The sequence below is a fragment of the Canis lupus genome, chromosome 27 (genome assembly GCF_011100685.1).
Source record: "Canis lupus familiaris isolate Mischka breed German Shepherd chromosome 27, alternate assembly UU_Cfam_GSD_1.0, whole genome shotgun sequence".
NCBI classification, from domain to species: Eukaryota; Metazoa; Chordata; class Mammalia; order Carnivora; family Canidae; genus Canis; species Canis lupus.
This window is the reverse complement of record NC_049248.1, coordinates 17,321,267-17,341,351: the sequence shown is the minus strand read 5'-3', so window position 1 is coordinate 17,341,351 and position 20,085 is coordinate 17,321,267. Positions and strand designations below refer to the sequence as shown.

At 34.0% G+C, this 20,085-nt stretch overlaps 1 long non-coding RNA gene across 2 annotated transcripts in view; it reads left to right on the top strand.

Annotated features, from left to right (window-relative positions):
- Positions 1 to 20,085, top strand: part of LOC111092747 — a 136,585-nt gene that overhangs the window by 97,829 nt on the left and 18,671 nt on the right. Inside the window, exon 9 of one of the 2 annotated variants that reach the window (XR_005379916.1) lies at positions 594 to 4,244. The exons of the other annotated variant lie outside the window; for it this stretch is intronic. This is a non-coding gene — a long non-coding RNA (uncharacterized LOC111092747). Of the gene's footprint in view, positions 1 to 593; positions 4,245 to 20,085 lie in introns of those variants that run through there. 2 annotated transcript variants of the gene reach the window in all.

The following is a 20,085-nucleotide window of genomic DNA, read 5'->3' as shown; positions in this document are numbered from 1 at the left end:
CATTCAATATTACACCAGGATAATCCATATAAATCAGGATGGTTACAAGAACACCAGTCCCTATGACAATAGAAAATAATGGACAAATACCCTGTAGTAAAATAACAGGAATGATATAAATGACAAGGGGTGAAAGAATTTCTCCCAGATAATATAATCAGGAATTATTCTAATCAGTTTACTGCCAGACAAGGGATTGTTTGAAATTCTTATCCAATAGGATTTGATTATTGCTTTGAAAAGTGACGGTTATGCTTTTCCTAACCTTCATTGTTTTAGAAGGCAGCTGTACCTCTAACACTGTACTCTTCTGTTTTTTTGAATGAGACTTTATAATATTGGGTACACATGTACATGTGTGTAGAGGGAATAGATATGTGAAATGACGTGTAGACCTGGAAATTTGGTGGCAGGCTGAAAGTTGTATCCTTTTCCCTCCTTCTAGTATTGGCCACCCACTGAAAGGCCACATTTCCCAGCCCCCCTTTTAATGAGATGTGGGCAAGTTACTAGTTCTCCTCAGTGAAATGTGAAAAGAAGTGATGTGTGATTCTTCCAGTTGTGCCCTTCCTTTTTTTTTTTTTTTTTTTTAGGATTTAATTTATTTATTCATGAGATACACAGAGAGGCAGAGACATAGACAGAGGGAGAAGCAAGCTTCCTGCAGCTTCCCAGGACCCCAGGATCACAACCTGAGCCAAAGGCAGATGCTCAACCGCTGAGCCACCCAGGCACCCCTCAGTTGTGCCCTTCAGAAAAGGATTGTATATGCATTCTCCTTTCTGTAATCCCTCACCCTGCCTCTCTCTTTCTCCTCTCTCTCTCTCCCCCCCCTCTCTCTCTCTCCCCCCCCCCCTCTCCCTCTCTCTCTCACACACACACATGCACATACATACCTGTGCCACTGGGAGATGGTGATGAGTACAGTAGCCACATTGTTCTGAGTATGGTAAAACTGAATTGCTGGTTTTGTGTGTGTGTGTGTGTGTGTGTGTTTAAGATTTTATTTGTTTAGAGAGAGAAAGTGGGGGAATGGCAGAGGAAGAGGGAGAGAGAAAGAGAATCTCAAACAGATGCCATGCTGAGCAAGAAGCCCAACTCTGGGTTCTGTCAAACAACCCTGAGATCATGACCTGAGCCAAAACCAAGAGTCAAAACTGACTTTAACTGACTGAGCCAGCCAGGACCCCCTGAATTGCTGGTTCTTATTCTTACCTTAGTTATAAAGAAGAGAGAGAAAGCATGAAAGAGAAAATTCTATCCTGCCAAACACTGCTATATTTTGGATATCTTTGCTGCAGAGTTTAAATTAAAACTACATTAACTACTATACATTAATTCAAATGTATATTTTTCTTAAAATTTTGCTGGCATTACTCACAAAAATTAAATCAAATATTAAAACTGACTATTCCAGGCTGGGTGCATGTTTCAAGTAAGAATAGTGCAAAATATTGATATTCCACAAATTTATAATAAAAATATAATTGTTCTCAAATAATTATTTTCTATAAAAATTAATTCATTGAGTAATGATGCCAGTGATCATTAAAGTAATTCTAATTTCTAATTAATTCTAATTTCCATCCTGGAAAAATAAAACAAATTAAAGCAATAACAATTGAAAAACTCTTAGATCGTTAGGTGTATGTAAAATTAATGTTCAGAATACAAAGTGCACAAAAAGAAACACAGGATTGATTTTAAAATAGGAATACAGACTTTTCTTCTCACTATAAAACATGAGTAAATTCTTCCACATTATCAACAAAATAAAAGCAAAACTAAATGTGTATTCCTCCTTTATCCCAAATTTGCTTATTAAAGCAAATTTCTTGTTTCTCAAATCTAAGGACTATATGCATCTTTTTTTCTCTTGCTCATTTTTGTCTCTTTGGAGGAACCTGAGAAAATCCTCACTGCCTTATGACTAATCGAGTGTCCAGGGTGAGAGCAAACTTGAAATATGAAGCCCATGGAGTGGAGATCAGAAGAAAATATTTGGCTGACTGTTCTCTTGAAAGTGAAAGGAAGTTAGTTGTAGTCACCAGATTGGTTTTGGCTCATGTTATTTACTAATGATTATATTTTACCTTACCATAGATAGTTAGAATTTGAACATAAGGGATAGTGATAATCATACTGGAATTGTATTTTGGACATTTGGGAAATATGTGAATACTTTTAGGCCTTCAAGGATATCATTGCACCAAAGCTGTGAGGTCCAGAGTCCCTGGCAACAGGTCCTTGGAGTCTGTTTTCACCTTTCTGGGTTTAAGTTACCCAGATAAAACCATTCTTAACATCTTTTGTTCTTCTAAAATTGCATTGTTCTTTATCTCAATTTACTTTTGAGACATTTATTACTTTCTGCTTTGTATTATAATGTGTGCATGTGCATTTTTACTATCCTGTGTTTTATTCGTATTCTCTTGCTTTTTGAACATAACAAGCACCAATATACTTATTTTAAGAATTTATTGTCAATAAATCTTGATCCTTATTCTGCACCTTTTTGTATTTCCACACCCTTATTGTATTATTTCTACTAACCACATACATTTGTTTTAAAACGTTTGAAAAATATAATTGACATTTATTCCTTTATTCATCTTGTTGTTCTTTAGAGCCAAAATTAATGCAGTAAGGAAGGAAATTCCTCTTCCATTCCATAAAAATTTTAGCACAACTTTTTAAACTATAACCCCCTCTTTTTTTCTGTTATCTTGTTTGAATGTAATCTTTCTTTTTTGAGACATAATTTACATACAGCGAAATGTATAGATCTTAAGTACACAGTTTGATGTTTGGAAAAAATCCATGGGCCTGACTCAGAGCTCTGTCAAAGTATGGGACATTTCTACCATCCCAGGGAAAGTTGCATCAAACCCCTTCCAAAACAACCCCCTCTCTCATCCCAGGAACATTTACTGTCTTAAATTCTATCACCACTGATTTCTCCCACCTTTATAGGATCCTCTGGATTCAGAAGATGGTGGAGGGTCTTTAATTTTGCTCTGGCAGGCAAGTGACTTTACTGGTGTTTCAACCTTATCATTTTGAATTCGATTACAGAACAGGGATAGTCCAGTGTTGCACTAAGCCCTGACAATTCTGGAGTTTTGACTTAATTGCTAGGGTGTTCAACACAGTCTCTTCCTTCTGGCTGGTGAGGTCTATAACATTTTTCTAGTACTGCCATGCCCAGATTCTCTTTTGGGTTTATTGCTCTAGGGAACAGTGTGTCATACCTGTGCAGATTGTCTCTCTACGTGCCCAGCTTAGAATTTGCACAAAGACTCAAGATGATTCTTCCCAAGATTTGTAGAGTTCTCTGCCCCGCTGCCATTTTCTGGTACTCTTCCCTGCAAATAACAGGTGTACTTTGGTGGCGCAGAACTCCAATCTTTGTTTCTTCTCCTCAGGGATATTGCTGTTCTGTGTTTAAGCTCTACTTCTTAAATTGGAAAGTGATCCCTAGCAGAAAGCCAGGATGAAAATAGAGCTCATTTTCCGTATTTGCTTTCTTTCATTGATCACAACCCTGAGTTCTCTGTTTTCCAATTTTGTCCAGTTTTGTAGTTATTTGCAGCAGAATTATAAATCTGGTAAACATTACTCATTTCTGTCAGAACTGAAAGCCCCATAATCAGGTTAATTTTTACTTACATTTTTTTGGACATCCTATCTTGGTTAATATTTGCTTGAGAACTGGAAACAGTGATTAAATCCAAATATTTGGTCTACTTAATTCTAAATGTTAATATTTGAAAGAGTTGTTTGATAGCTTTTTAACTGGGAACAACTCTAAACTCTATTTTAACAAAAATTTGAGGAAAAATAAACTTATTTTGCATATTTTAAAATAATTGATGAGAGTTTATTATATTCAGGGATGGACTGTTAGTAGAAATATTAAAATTGCCCATGTCACATGTAGTTTTGATATGCTCATTCTTCTTCCCTTAATGATAAATTACTGATTTGATTTGCAATCATCCCCCCAAATCCCTATAAGTGGATATGGTATATATATCTCTATAATGCATTGTGAATTGAGGCTGCAGAGAGGTTATAATTTAACCAAGGCCAAAGGACGATTACTTTTGAATAATCCATTCTGGGATTAAATTAATTTTGGAGTAAATGTTTTGGATAAAACATTTTTGCTGTATTTTTCAAGAAAAACAGATTTAATATAACTGCATAAGTATTCAATATGTAAATTGGTTATTATTCTTCACCCCAACAGGTATTTTAGACTATGGAGCACCTTAAAGTTCCACAAAAGTAAGAATGATACTTATTGATGCATTTGTGATAGAAGTGGTACACTAAATACACTTTACCCGATATATTTCAAATATGCTTTAGGCAGCCTGTACTATTGTCACATACTTACAGTATATTAGAGACCCATTTATGGTTTATATAACATAACTACTGGTAAACAATAATAGTCAAGACAAATAGCTGTCAGGACCTAAATGATTATGACTAAAACTTCCAATTATTTCAGAAAATTATTAGTTGAAGGTGTAAATGGACTTTAACATTCTAAATATAATGTGATTTTGTCCACCGAATAAATTCTTACTGCCAGTAGAAATAAATAAGTGTGCTGAAACTATTCACTACCTCAGCAGTATAACAAATGTTCCCAATTTGTCCCTCATAGTAATGGATCAGTTTACTGTAGCCAAACTCTATTACCTCCATAATGCCACATACTTTTTCACTAGGCAAAGATCTCTAAAAATTCTGCTTAGAAAATTCAGTAATTAACAGAATTCTCCTCTCTTCTCTAAAGAAGAAAGTCTTTTTTTTTTTTTAGAAGAAATTATTTTTATATCTCACCTTACTTTCTACTTCTTTTTCAGCTTTTCCATATGCTTATTACAAACCAAGGTTTTATAATTTCAGCTATATTTTTGAATAATTGCTGATAAGTTACAAATTTCCATAATTATCTGATTTTGCAAATGTAGTGGCTATGTATAATACAATTCTGTGGCATCAAATGTTGTTCAAATACATTTATAAATGAGCTTTATTGAAAGTCAAAACAGAAGCTGGTATAGTCTTCTGTAAAACTGGCCTACTTTTCTAACATGTCTTATTATATTTTTGTCTGTTTTATTTTAATGCTGCAATATCTACACTGTTGTGTTTCTAGTTTTTCCAGACAATAAGCCAGGTCAGAGACATAGAAAAATATTTAGTTTTAAATGCTATCAGATAAAAGACAGCTGGTCATTTATTTGGTTTGAGTACACACTCTGTGTCTCCAGAATTTTGGTTAACTGAATGTTAATGAAAGCACTTCTGCTGTTTTAGATGGAAGTAAACCTGGATTCCCAACTATTCTAGAGTGCCACCTTCTGGAAATGAAGTGCTTCTCTAAATATCAAGAAACCGCTCATTGTGATTGTGCCAGATGTAGGACTTGGTACTTAGAAAAATTATGCCTCGTGAGAAATATATGCTGCTTTCAAGCAAATATGATATTCCCCACCTCCCCCGTTGGTAGATTGAAGATAAGGAAGACACCAATATGTGGAAAATGCAGAATAATTGCAGGATTTATTGACTGCTGTATTCGGAATAAATTTGTCAATTTTACTTTTTCCCTTTGATAAAACCAAAATACAAAGTTCTTTTGCTTCCCTATACCTAGTAATAGTACATAGCAATATGGAATACTATGGTTAACACAATTAAGGACATACTAAGCCTTAGAAGTGCTAGTTAATAATATATTCTAAGCCTAATTAGTGAATATACATTTCGTTTGCCATCAGACATGAGATAGCCTTTTTTCCCTGACTAATTCTGACTACGTTAAGTTAGTTAAACTTATCATTAGCTAGAATTCAGATTTAAGTCCAGGACATCCCACATTTGTGACCTCCAAAAACCAATATTTTAACTTCAATCAAAAGATTTTTAAAGGAACTATTGATATTTCTAAGGTTTTACTTTTTTAATAAAAAAATTAGGTGAAGTGTCAAAAACATTTTTTAAAAAGATTTATCTGTTTATTTTAGAGAGAGAGAATGAGCAGGGGGAGGGACAGAGACAGAGGGAGACAAGAAGACTCCATGCTGAGCAGGGAGCCTGGTGCTGGTCCTGTGGGGCTCATCCCAGAACCCTGAAATCATGAGCTAAGCTGAAACCAAGAGTCAGAGGCTTAACCGACTGAGCCACTCAGGTGCCCCTGAGGATTAAAAAAATTAATCCCTGTTTTAATTTCTAAATCTGGTCACATTAAAATTGTAGATATACAGTCTAGTCAAATAACCTTAATGGTATCATGCAAACATTTGGCTTATTTGGAGGAGCAAATTTATTGTACGTGAACAACTATTCCTCCCCATGACAGACACCACTAATTGATCTTGACACTATTTCTTTCTAATCCAGGAAACAGTATATATAATATTTTGCTTCAAACACTTCCAACAGAATAGAGTTTATTTATGAGATGAAGCTTACTCATTATTTAAGGCCTACAATAATCACAATAAAGATAAAAACACCTATACTGGAAGTAGGAAAAAAATGATGAACAAGAATAATACCAATTTTAAGGGAAAGATGGAAAGATAATTACTTTATTGATATCATTTAAATTGGTGAACAGGCTTGATAGTCTCAAACTCTCTTTAAATTTCACTATTAGATACTCATTTTTTTAGAGTAATTGTTCTTATTCAATAGGAAATTACCATCAGCAGGTAAAAAAAGTAATACTATATAATCATTAACAATTTTATCATATTTATTTTCTAAAAATCTCAGTCACCTTAAGAATATATATATGTATATATATATATATACATATATGTATATATATACATATATATATATATTTTTTTTTTTTTTGGCAAGGAGTGAGAAAGAGAGAGGCAGACCAAATTTTTCAGTACATGTGCAGCTCAAGCAGGGTGAAAGTCATAGCGAGAGAAAATTGCAGATTAATTACTTTATCTAGGAAGAAATCCAACAACCTTCAAGCCTCTGATGTGCTGGATACTGTTTTGTGTGCTTAGGATACAGAGAATATTTGATAATGTCCTAATAACAAAAAGCACCCTATTAGATCAGAGAGATTTACATAAAAGAAGGTGGTTTGGAACTATTTCACTGAGTTCACAATTATGCCCTGCACATAGTATGGGTGGAAAAAAAAATGAGAACTTATGAATAAAACAAACTCCCTTGAGAAATAAATTTAAAACCAGTACAAAGTTGGTCAGAGCAGAGATAAAATAAATCACCTCAAAGAGATGTAGGATAGGAGCAAAACATGCCCCAAAGTATTATCTTTATGTATAATATGTGACCTTGACATATATATATATATAAAGAACATGACAATTTTAAGGGTGATTGGTCAGTAATAGAAACATATAAAAAGCAGCTATGAAATGAAAGTTGAAGGAACCTATCCAGATATCATCCAAGTGAATCAGTAAAGCTCATTTTGGTTGCCAGTTGGTTTTGGGGAGGGGGAGAGTTTATATAATTTATATAATTTAAACAAGTTTACATCATTTAAAAATTAAGAACTATAGTTGACTTCAGACTACTGCCAGATCTAAGAATTCAGTACTATCATCAAGATTTGGTCTTTCTTTCTATCTCACATCTGCTTCTGTGTCTACACCATTCTCAGGTGCCCTTGGCGTCTCTCAGGTACCACTTCCATAGTTTATAGTACAGGAATTTAATCTCTCCTCTCTTCCCCTCCTCTCCCCTGCCCTCTACTCTCCTCTCCTGCCCTGCCTTTCCCTCCCCTCTCCTCTCTTTCTCTTTTCTTTTTAAGCAAAGTGTATTTCATCATGCTGTAAAAGGTTTGCATCTACACTGTGTTCTTATCTCTCCAAATAACTATAAAATATAAATATATATTTATGTTGGTGTATTATTTAAATACTTTATCTCCTTGATTCATTAAATTCTGAGGGACATATATTAAGCAGTATTATTTTCTGCTTCCCACCACTTCTCACTAATTTGAATCTCACTGATTTTGACAGTGTTGGCTCCCTTCCCCTTAGATGTTGGGCATACCACAAAAGAGATGTCCACACATCTTGGGAGGGGAAACTGGAGCCTTTTGAGTATTATAATTATGTGGTCTAAGCCTGGTTTTCTTGGATTCTAGTTCTGGGAGAAATCAGATGTTCAGCTCCCATCCAATGCCAAATTAAAAAGATCTATTTGGGAAATAAGGCTTATTGGATTTCCCTCTGAGACATCAAGAATGAACACTGGGGTGTTAAAAGCTATGAGAAGTCTTGTAATGAGAAAGCACACTTTTAGAATTTGTTGAATACACATTGTTTTACACAACAGATCATTTTTCTTTATCAGCCTATTATAATACGATTTGGGAAATTTGGGGATAGATGATCTCCAACATAAAAATAAATGAATCTCATCCTCTTAGTCCATTGCCATTAAATGTTCAAATTAAAAAATTCCTGTTTTTCTGCTCCAGAGTCTGCAAAGCAAACAATTGTAATTTGAATTTCTATACAAGTCAGCCTATGGGGAGAGGATGTTCTAGTTCTGAACATCAGAGAACTCCAATCTTCATGACAGTCATATGGCTGATGGTAAATGATCAAATTAGACCCTGCTTTATATAGCAATGATGTAAGAGAATGCTGCACAAGTATTAAGACCTACCTTAACAATTTTCTGATATAATATTGAAATGTAAGGAAATCTTTCCCTATGAAATAAGCTTCTTTTCAATATTTAATTATATTACTTAACATCAAAAGTGTAAAATTTACCTTTGAGTTAAAATGGGAATTCATTGGAAATAAACAAAACATAAAGAATAAAGCAGCATGGTTTTTGAGTAAGAAATACTCCCATTGGGGCACCTAGGTGGCTCAGCGGTTGAGCTTCTGCCTTCAGCTCAGGTCATGATCCCGGGGTTCTGGGATCGAGTCCCACATTGGGTTCCTCACAGGGAGCCTGTTTCTCCCTCTGCCTGTGTCTCTGCGTGTCTCTCTGTCTCTCATGAATAAATAATGAAATCTTAAAAAAAAACTCCCATTGAACTGTTACATTGTAGAATATGTCTTTTTTTTCTTTTTCCATAAGTGTTTACTCAAGTTTTTGGATCACAAGCCTCCACTTTAAATATCTTAAAATGCAGATGCCCATTTAATTTCTTATTACACTATTCATTTCTCATCTTTATCATTCGACCCTCACAACAATTCTGTTAAAAAGACTGGGCAAGGGCAACTGAGTGGCACAATCAGTTGACCATCCAACTCTTCATTTCAGCTCAAACCCTGATTTCAGAGTCATGAGATTGGACCCTTCATTGGGGTACAGCCTCAGCACAGAGTTTGCCTAAGACTCTCTCCCTTTCCATCTATCCCTCTGCCCTGCGCTTGTGCTTACTTTTTCTCTCTCAGATAAATAAATCTTAAAATAAACAGACTGGGCAAATAAAAATACATCCCATTTATAGTTGAAAAATTGAGAACCAGAAGAACTACAGGACTATAGGACTTGCCTGAGTACACATAGAAAAATCAGAGAATCTCATCCAAATCTTTGACCTCAACAGGAATCCTGTAATAATCAAGTTTGTCAAATTAATAAAGGAGCTTGTGCTGTTTTCCTTCCCAGATGCCATCAATATTATGTATTATCTATGATACATACTTTGTATTTAACTCCTTATTGTCGTGCATTATTCCTGAATTGTCTTTTAAAATTAATGTTTATTGCTATATATGTACTGTAATTATCCTGAGGACAGGACTGTGTCTTCTCCTTAGTTATTCTCTACAGTTCCAAGCAACTGATAGCATTATAGCAGTGCTAAAGATGTACCTCATCAAATAATGACTAGGAGTCTTAATAATTTACTGATTTGGATAACACTTTAATTTGCTTTAAAATCACTTATAGAAAGATAATGTAATATATCAGAGAAAATAAGGACCTGAGCTTAGAAATACCACCTGGAGAAAGGTGCTTCTCAGAGACCCAGAAATCATGTTTCAGATAAGCCCAGAACTCCACTAAAGTAACACAAAGTTGTGGCCATCAAATTCTCTTTTTTTAAAAGGCCCTTTTATTGATCCACTAAAAACTTTGAAAATTCCAATTTGTTATACTGCCTAACATATTACAATCTAAAATGTCTATCTACTAAATGTTTGACCAGAGTCAATTGTATTGGAATTATTTTCAGTTTATTGTATTTTATTTTTTTAGGCTTTGTTATTAACTTTTGAGTATCTTGTTATCTCTATTGACTGGCAGTTAGTTTTCTACTTTATTATATAGTATACAATTTTGGGGAAAAGTTCTTTTATTCCACACATTTTCTTTGGCAGATAAATTGATTTTGCTTGATTCTGTATCTTTAATTTACCAAGACCACTTTGACAGCTAATACTCTTTTATCATTATTTTTATGCTGAATCTTTAATAGAGCCTTTGTGTCTCATAGTTATTATCACACTGTACCTTGAGCTATAATTGTCACTTTGTTCTCTCCTACTGAACATTAATCCTTCTTTTTTAAACATTAACTCAACACAGGGATTCAGTCATACATAATCTCTTAAATATTTCTGTTATTTATGAAATATCTAGTACATAAATATATTCAGGATATTTAATACATTAATGAGCTTATGAGTGTCCTTCAGGTAGTATTAAAATATCACATTCAGTGTAAAGTCCACTATTATGTTTAGAATTTCTGAATTTGAAATTCTATTTTAAAATGCAGAACCATGGGAAATGGGTATATGCATTAAAAATGAAAGCTAGTTTCATAAAGTAGAAACTGAAAAAATCCAAAGTGTCTGTAATGAAGACTTTATTATCTTGACACTGGTTTCTTGAAAGTTTAGAGCTCTTTCTAACTAATTGTTCTGTGACTGCACACTCTACATGTGGCTAAAATGTGCAGTTATCTCTGTGTTTCTAACATTTCTATTTTACCTCTTTTTTATTTTTATTTTGAATTTGTTTTTTGGCACAAGTGGAAGGCAAATACTGACCTTGACCATATCATTTAACCTTTCTGGGTTTTGCAGTCTCATCTCTAAAAGAAGAATTTCAAACCAAGACCTTCAACAGTTAAATGATTATACGAAGTGTTTTTGCTTTACTCTATTCTCTCAATAATTGTTATCCAGAACAACTGTCCCAGAGTTTTTTTTTAAAGGATTTTATTTATTTATTCATGAGAAACACAAAAAGACAGAGACATAGGCAGAGGAAGAAGTAGACTCCCTGCGGGAAGCCCGATGCAGGACTCGATTCCAGGACCCTGGGATCATGACCTGAGCCAAAGGCAGATGCTTAACCACTGAGCCACCCAGGTCCCCCCCAGAATTATTTTTTAAAAATGCACATTGAAGACAATTTTGAAGAAAATTTTTCTTATGGGAATTCAAACTCCACTTATAAACTAATAATTTTTATAATTATTTAGGCATTTTTGTGATTAAATATTTCGTAACACACTGCATGTTAGTATGACTCACCTTATATTTTCTTCTCTAAGTTTTGTTTCTGTCTCCATTAGAAATGCAAACAGGGTGACCTTAGAAGCTTATTACATGTTTAATGATTCGCTACAACAGTGTGAAAGGATTTTTGTTCACCCTTTATTTTATCTTATCAATTGCTACACTAAAATTGCATGTCCTCGTGCTTTGTTTGAGCACCTTGAGTGACTGGCGTGACAATTATCAAAATCATTTTCTCTAATCTCTTCCATTAGCACTTTCTATTGACACATTTAATTTATACAACAAAACAGTTACCATAATAATCTGGTTGTTTAATCCTCCCTCTTTCACTAGCTTCCAGGGCCTGGACAGGGAAGTCAGGATTCTACAAGGTCTTTATAAACATCTTAGAAACTTGCTTATTGTTTGAAATTGTCAGTCTTTTTTTCTGTCGTCCATATGAAATCTGAAAGTTTTCATTGGTGGTTTAGTGGAGTTGAGATTAAAGGTGTATGTTGTGGCTATAATATACTTCTTCTCTACAAGAAGATTACTAGGTTGATTTGTCTCATTAGAAATGGAGGTAAGTCTAATGGAGCAATTTTAAAAACATTTTGGTCTCAAGAATATTTTATCTTTTTAAAGATAAAAACCACCTAATAGCTTCTGTTCATATAAGTTATATCTTTTAGGATTTACCATATTGGAAATTAAAATTGAAAAACATTTAAAATATATATAAATTAATTTTTTCTGTGTATTTATTTTTTCAGCTTTATTGAGATATAATTGACATCTAACATTGTGCATATTTAAGGTATACAACATATTTGTTTAACATATATTATGAAATGATAGCCACTATCGCATTAGTTAACACCTATAACATCCCACCTAATTACTGTTTATTTTTTATGGTGAAAACATTTAAGATCTACTCTGTTAGCAACTTTCAAGTATATAATACAGAATTATTTTTTTTTTTTTGTTTTAAGATTTTATTTACTTGAGAAAGAGAGAGTACTAGACGAGGGGAGGGAGGGAGAGGGCAAAGCAGATTCCCCTCTCAGCAAAGAACCCAACACAGGGCTTGATCCCAGGACCTTGTGATCATGACCTGAGCTAAAGGTAGACACTTAACTGATTGAACCACCCAAGTGCCCCTTTAACAGAGAATTCTTAACTATAATCACTGTGCTGTACATTTGTTTTTGTTTTTTTTTTTTTTTAATTTTTATTTACTTATGATAGTCACAGAGAGAGAGAGAGAGAGGCAGAGACACAGGCAGAGGGAGAAGCAGGCTCCATGCACCAGGAGCCCGATGTGGGACTCGATCCTGGGTCTTCTGGATCGCGCCCTGGGCCAAAGGCAGGCGCCAAACCGCTGCGCCACCCAGGGATCCCCTGTGCTGTACATTTGGTCTTTAAAATTCCACATATAGGGATCCCTGAGTGGCGCAGCGGTTTGGCGCCTGCCTTTGGCCCAGGGCGCGATCCTGGAGACCTGGGATTGAATCCCGTGTCAGGCTCCCGGTGCATGGAGCCTGCTTCTCCCTCTGCCTGTGTCTCTGCCTCTCTCTCTCTCTCTGTGTGACTATCATAAATAAATAAATAATTTAAAAAAAAATAAAATTCCACATATAAGTGAGATCATACAGTGTTTGTCTTTCTCTGTCTGACTTATTTCACTTTGCATTATGCCCTCAAGTTCAATCCATCTTGTTGCAAATGGCAGGGTGTCCTTTCTCATGGCTAGGTAGTATTTTGTTGTATGTAAACACCATATTTTCTTTATCCATTCATCCACTGATGGATACTTAGGTTCTTTCCATTTCTTGGCTACAGAATGTGAGGGCAGATTTCTCTTTGAGATTCCATTTTCATTTTCTCTGGATATGTACTTAGAATGGAATTGTTGAATCATATGGTAGCTGTTTTGGGGTTTTTGAGGAAACTCCATTCCATCTCCTTAGTGGCTGTGCCAATATGCATTCCTACCAACAGTACATTCACTTTTCTCAAGATCCGTATTAACATTTGTTATTGCTTGTCCTTTTGATGCTAGCCATTTTAACCGGTATGAGGTGACATTTCATTGTAGTTTTGATTTTCATTTCCCTGATGATTAGCACTGTTGAGTACCTTTTCATGTACCTGTTGGCTTTTTATACATCTTTAGGAAGATGTTTATTCGATTTCTTTACCAACTTTTTAATCAGATTGCTTTTTTTTACTATTGTGTTGTTGTATGACTTCTTTGTGTATTTTTCTTTGTGTGTTAATACCCCATTATCAGATATATGATTTGCAAATGTTTTTTCCCATCTGTTATTATTTATAGTTGTCCTTGCTAGGAAGAAATTTTTTAATTTAATGCAGTCCCACTTGATTATTTTCAACTTTGTTGGCTGTTGTTTCCAAGTCCAGCTTGGAAGGCTCAGGAACTGAAAGTGCAATGTGCGCGCAGAATAAAAGAAGAGACAGACACAAAGTAGTGTGGGGATCAGGGGACCAATGCAAAGCCTGTGAAGATCCCAAGCTCACAAAGGCTGCTGCTTTTATTAGGTGGATTACTTAACCCTACATGTTAGAAAGAGAGATCTCTACATTAGATAAGTCGGGCTGGAAATAACTTCCATCAAACATCCTTCCCATATAGGGTGTACAAGGAAGTTTCAAGTATGATGAACAGTCTACTCTGGTGTTCCAGTTGGTTGCATCCTGTGTTCAGGACTTACTGTTCTACTGTACGTAGAAACTTCTCTTTGTCGCACCATGGGATGCATTTCTCAGGATCATATATTAACACCCTCTTTTCTTATATCTATTTATGATATAGCAGACCGGTTTCCCACAGTTTCCTTTGCTTTTGGTGTTAAATCCAAACAATCATTGGCAAGACTAATGTCAAGGAGATTTACTCCTGTGTTTTCTTCTAGGAGTTTTATGATTTCAGGCCTTACATTCAAGTATTTTATCCATTTTGAGTTGATTCAGTGTATGGTTTAAGATAGTGGTCCAGTTTCATTTTTTTTGCATGTGGCTTTCGAGTTTTCTCAACATCATTCATTGAAGGGACTATCCTTTCTCCATTGTATATTCTTGGCTTATTTATTGTAAATGAATTGATCATATTTGTGTGGATTTGTTTCTGGCTCTCCATTCTGTTTCACTGATCTCTGTGTCTGTTTTTATGCTAATACCAAACTGTTTTCATTACTATAGCTTTGGAATATCATTTAGATACAGGAAATATAATGCCTCAAGCTTTGTTCTTCTTTCTTAAGATTGCTTTAACTATTCAGGATCTTTTGTAATTCCATACAGATTTTAGGATTGTTTATTCTATTTCTATGAAAAATGCCATTAGAATTATGATAGAGTATGATGTTAGCAGTGGGCTTGTCGTTTATGGCCTTTATTATGTTTAAGTGTGTTCCCTCTGTACCCAGTTCATTGAGAGTTTTTACCATGAATGAATGTTGAATTTTGTCAAATGCTTTTTCTGCATCTATTGAGATGATCATATGATTTTATCCTTCATTTTGTTTGTTTTTGTTTTAAAGATTTTATTTATTTATTCATAAGAGACAGAGAGAGAGAGAGAGAGAGAGGCAGAGACTTAGGCAGAGGGAGAAGCAGGCTTCCTATGTGGATACTGATGTGGGCCTAGATCCCAGAACTCTGGGAATATGACCTGAGCCAAAGGCAGATGCTCAACCACTGAGCTATCCAGGTGCCCCATATTCTTCATTATGTTAATGTGATATATCACATAAATTGATTTGTGGATGTTGAATTACTTTGCTTCCTTGGACCAAGTCTCACTTGATCATAGTTTATGATCTTTTCAATGTACTGTTGAATTTGGCTTGCTAATATTGTGTTGAATATTTGCATCTAAGTTTACCAAGGATATTGGCCTATAATTTACTTTTCTTGTGGTGCCTTGTCTGGCTTTGGTATCAAGATAATACTGGTCTCATTAAGTGAATTTTGGAATGCTCCTTTTTCTTCTGTTTTTGGAAGAGTTTGAGAAGTGTTAGGATTAATTTTCTTTAAATGTTTGGTAGAATTCATCAGTGAAGCCATCTGGCAGTGGGCTATTGGGGGGTGGTGGTGGATTTGATTACTGATCCAATCTCTTTAGTGGTAATTGGTTTATTCAGATTCAGATTTCTATTTTTTCCTGATTCAGTCTTGATAACTTGTATGTCTAGGAATTTATTCATGTCTTTTAGATGGTCCACTTTGTTGGCATATAATATTCATAGTGGTCTTTTATGAGCCTTTTATTGGCATGGTATCATTTGTAAATAATAAACTATTATATGACAAATAAATAGAACATTTTAATGAAAAAATAACTATAGTATCCAAAAACAAAAAAGAGAGAAAAGTGGCATTTTTTTTTCATTTTTGCAAAACCTGTTAATGTCTGGTTTAATAAAAGCAGATAGATTCTGATAAACTTATCTGCATTCAGTGTGTTAGGGTATTGTTTTGAATCTTCCCTCATTCAGATATGTAGTTGCAAAGGGAGAAATATTTTACTGTTCTTTTCAAATCAGTGTGGGTATTGTTCATTGATACTACACCATAACTCATTAAATGTTAGTAACACTCATTAAGTGTTAGTACAATATAGAATCTGAAATCCTGTGAACAAATCTTTCACACACTGGTACATCAAAATTCATGGTTTTATCTTGCAATGGATCTTTTATTTATGCATGATCTTATAACACCAAGCATTGTTCATTTGGAAAATACTGACTTACTGAGTTATGTATGCATCTGTTTCAGATGTTGGCTGTTTCATTATAGCATATTAAAAAACAAATCATATTTGTTTATATCACCACTAATCTAGGTTTAAGTACTGACAACATATAGAGTTCAGAGTGGTGGGTAAATTTTTTTCAAAATTCAGGCTTTTGCTTCAAAGATTAAGATTTTTTTTTTATTGGCAACAAATAATTGTTTTCTTTGAAATGACAAGCACATTTCGTTTTTAAGAACTCCATATATTCAAGGGTCTGCCTGGATGGCTCAATTGGTTAAGTGTCAGACTCTAGATTTCTGCTCAAGTCATGATCTCAGGGTCCTGGGAGCAAGCCCCACATAGGGCTCCACACTCAGCAGAGAATTGGCTTGAGGATACTTTCCCTCTACCCACTCCCACCCACCCCACCCCCACTCATACACTTGCATTCTCTCTTTCTCTCTCTCAAATAAATAAACAAATCTTAAAAAAAAGAATACCAAATATTCAATACCCAAGGTGAGTAGTCATAATTTCTCTGTCACTCATTCCTATAAGTAAAAGTTACCAAATATTCAATACCCAAGGTGAGTAGTCATAATTTCTCTGTCACACATTCCTATAAGTAAAAGTGGTGTCCTTTAGAAATGTTCATTTTTCAATTTAAGCAATTGGACCTTTGCGGTACCTCATAATAATCATATTTTAACATGTAAGAACCACACTCTGTGTGCAATTCTTATTTAACTACACAAAGTGTTAAAATAACTTGTATTTAAAGTTTGAGATTTTAAACAGATAATGATTATATGACTTCATCAGATTTTATTAAAAAATATTTTTTAACCTCATTCATTCCTAACGATTCCTTTTTTTTTTTTTTTTTTTTACTGTCCCTGTGTGCCAGTGAAGAACACAATAACAACTAGAATAACTTAGTTCCATTTTTTGGTTTGTGATTGCAGTTTTATTTATTTATTTATTTATTTATTTATTTATTTATTTACTTACTTACTTACTTACTTATTGATAGCAGGTTTACTCACAATTCCTTATGTGCCATCAGTGCAAATGTCAACAAAGTGAAAAAGGAAACTGGGTATTGTATTTTTTGCATTTTGTATTTTTATGAAATTATTTGACCTCATGGCCCTCATAGTGTCTAGGACATGCATGCTTATAGATGACATTTTGAGACTCATTGGTCTTGGTTAAAAAAGCTTCCATCTAGAATTAGGATAGCTAATGGATAGCTCAGGTCTGTTGTAATAATTTTGTAATTTGTGGTAAATTTCTTAAACTTCTAATCTTAGTTTTTTCATCTATAAAGTCTATAAGAATTAAAGAGTTAATATTTACATTCTTCACAATACTAATATATTACAATGTTATTAGAAAATGTCTGAAATGTGTGTGTGTGTGTGTGTGTGTGTGTGTATAAAATCTGAGCCTCATTAGAACTAAGTAAATTATTTATCCCAGATTCCACACAGGGATAAAATGTGATAAAATTTCATATGCTTAATTATGAAATTATCCATTTTTGTTAAAACATAATAGTAAGTATGACTAGTAATTCCTAAACATCACTTGAAAGTTGGTACTGTGTTTGTTATATCTACATGGTAACTTTACATTATTTCAATATTAGTAATTAGGAATGGGATTACATTAGGGTAGAGTTCTATCTTTCCCTTTTTTATTTAATTAAAAATTCAATTAGAGAAATCTATTTTGAAAATACAATGAAATCTTGCTTTAAAAAAGTAGTAATAGCATTTTTAAGTTAATTGAATTCTGTTGCTTAGTAAGAATAATTATTAAAAAGAATTCCTAAAACTTCTGTCTTTGTTAACAATGCACCTGGGCCCTTCTCTCTTATAGATCTAGTTAATAATCATCATGTTTCCCTTTGTAGATTATTATAAAACACTCACTGATTCAGCAGCATCCTTTAGAGGCCTTTATATCACTTTATAGATCTATAATTAGTCTCGATAAATGAAATTAGCTTGAATTCCCAATATATGCCTTGTGAATATACAAAACTCTACAATATTTCTGTAAATATTGGTGATATTCTGTGCACTTGTACTTTATAAATTCTGCTGTTATGGTCTTCTCTCTGTTCTGTGCTATGACAGATATCTTTGAATAGCTTCCTAACATTCCATTAAAACTCACTTAGACTGGGCTGCTAGGGTGACTCTGTGGGTTGAGCATCCAATTCTTGATTTTAGTCAGGTCATGATGTGAGTCCTAGGATTGAACCTCATATCAGGCTCTGTACTGAGCACAGTCTGCTTAGTAGTCTCTCTTTCCTTCTGCCCCTCTACCTCCTCATCACCCGCTTATGTGCATGAGTGCTTTCTCTCTCAACACAAACAACTCACACCAAGTATTAGTACTGTAGTAATTTACAGCAACAAAACTATTTCCATAAACCTGATATTTAAACTAATGCAAAATCTACAATTTGAAGTGCTGAATTCTGTGAATTGCTCATCTGAGTTCTTACAAAAGAAACCTCCAGTGACTCACATGTAGAGGGAACAGAAACGAGATTTAAGAGCATAAGCTAACTCTATGATTACTTTGGATATATGAGTTTAAAAAGATTCTTGCAATAAATTTTGAACCTACAAAGGGCTTCCCAAGAAGTGAAAGAGGTATTAGACATACTCTGACCACCAGTTTTGGAGAAAAAGAAAACCAAAGCTTTTTCCCTGTTAGATAAGGAAAAATGTCTCCTTGTGAGAAATCAAGACCTGAGATCTGTACCTCAGATAAAATGGGTTTTGGATAAGACACACAGTGTCTGTGGAAGTCCCCCAGTCCAAGAGATTAGCAACAAAGTTGTCCTGGAGCAGAGAGACCCTGAGAAACATGTAACACCACTCTAGAGCCATTCTCTTATAATCCAGGCTGGGTAGAATTCAATACAGAAAAAATACAATCCTCACTAAAGAGGAGCTCACAATTAAAAATAAATTACAACACAAATGAGCAAAGTGTCATGAATATATCATTAGTTTCAACAAAAAAAAGCCTGAATTTTGAGATAATTGAACTAAATCAAAATAATAAAACAAACTAAATATATTTAAAATGATGAAAGCAATAACAGAAAGCATAAAAACTATAAGGCTAGAACAAAATAATGATAGACAAAATATAATTAAATTAGAAAATAGTAAAACATTTTAGAAAAATATATTTTTAAAATTAAAATAAAAAAATAATGGGGCACCTGTGTGGCTCAGTCAATTGAGCATCTAACTCTTGACTTCAGCTCAGGTCATGTTCTCAGGGTCATGAGATAAAGCCCCTCATCGGCTCTATGCTCAACATGGAATCTGCTTGAATTCATTCTCTGCCTCTTCACTTCTCCCCTTCTCTAAAATAAATAAATAAAATATTTAAAAACTAATATAAAAATATAAATACTTATTGAATGGAGTAAATAGCAGATTAAACTCAGCTAAAACAATCATTAATAATCTAGGTGGGAACTGCCCAGAATGGCAGCATAGATGTATAAAAAAAAATGAAAAATTTGAGATAGTTCATTAGATTTTTGAGAGGAATTAGTAGAAAACTTAGTTGTATGCCAAATTAAGTTGCCTTTGAAAAATAAGGGAAATATAAAGGCATTTTCAAGAAAGTGTGAGAGAATATACTATTCAAATATTGTCACCAAAAGAAATACTGCAGGAAGAAGACCAAATACAGGAAGGAGTGGCATGAAAAAAAAAAGTGGAAGAATAAATTAATAATATGCACATGTATATAAATAAACTTTGCTATAAA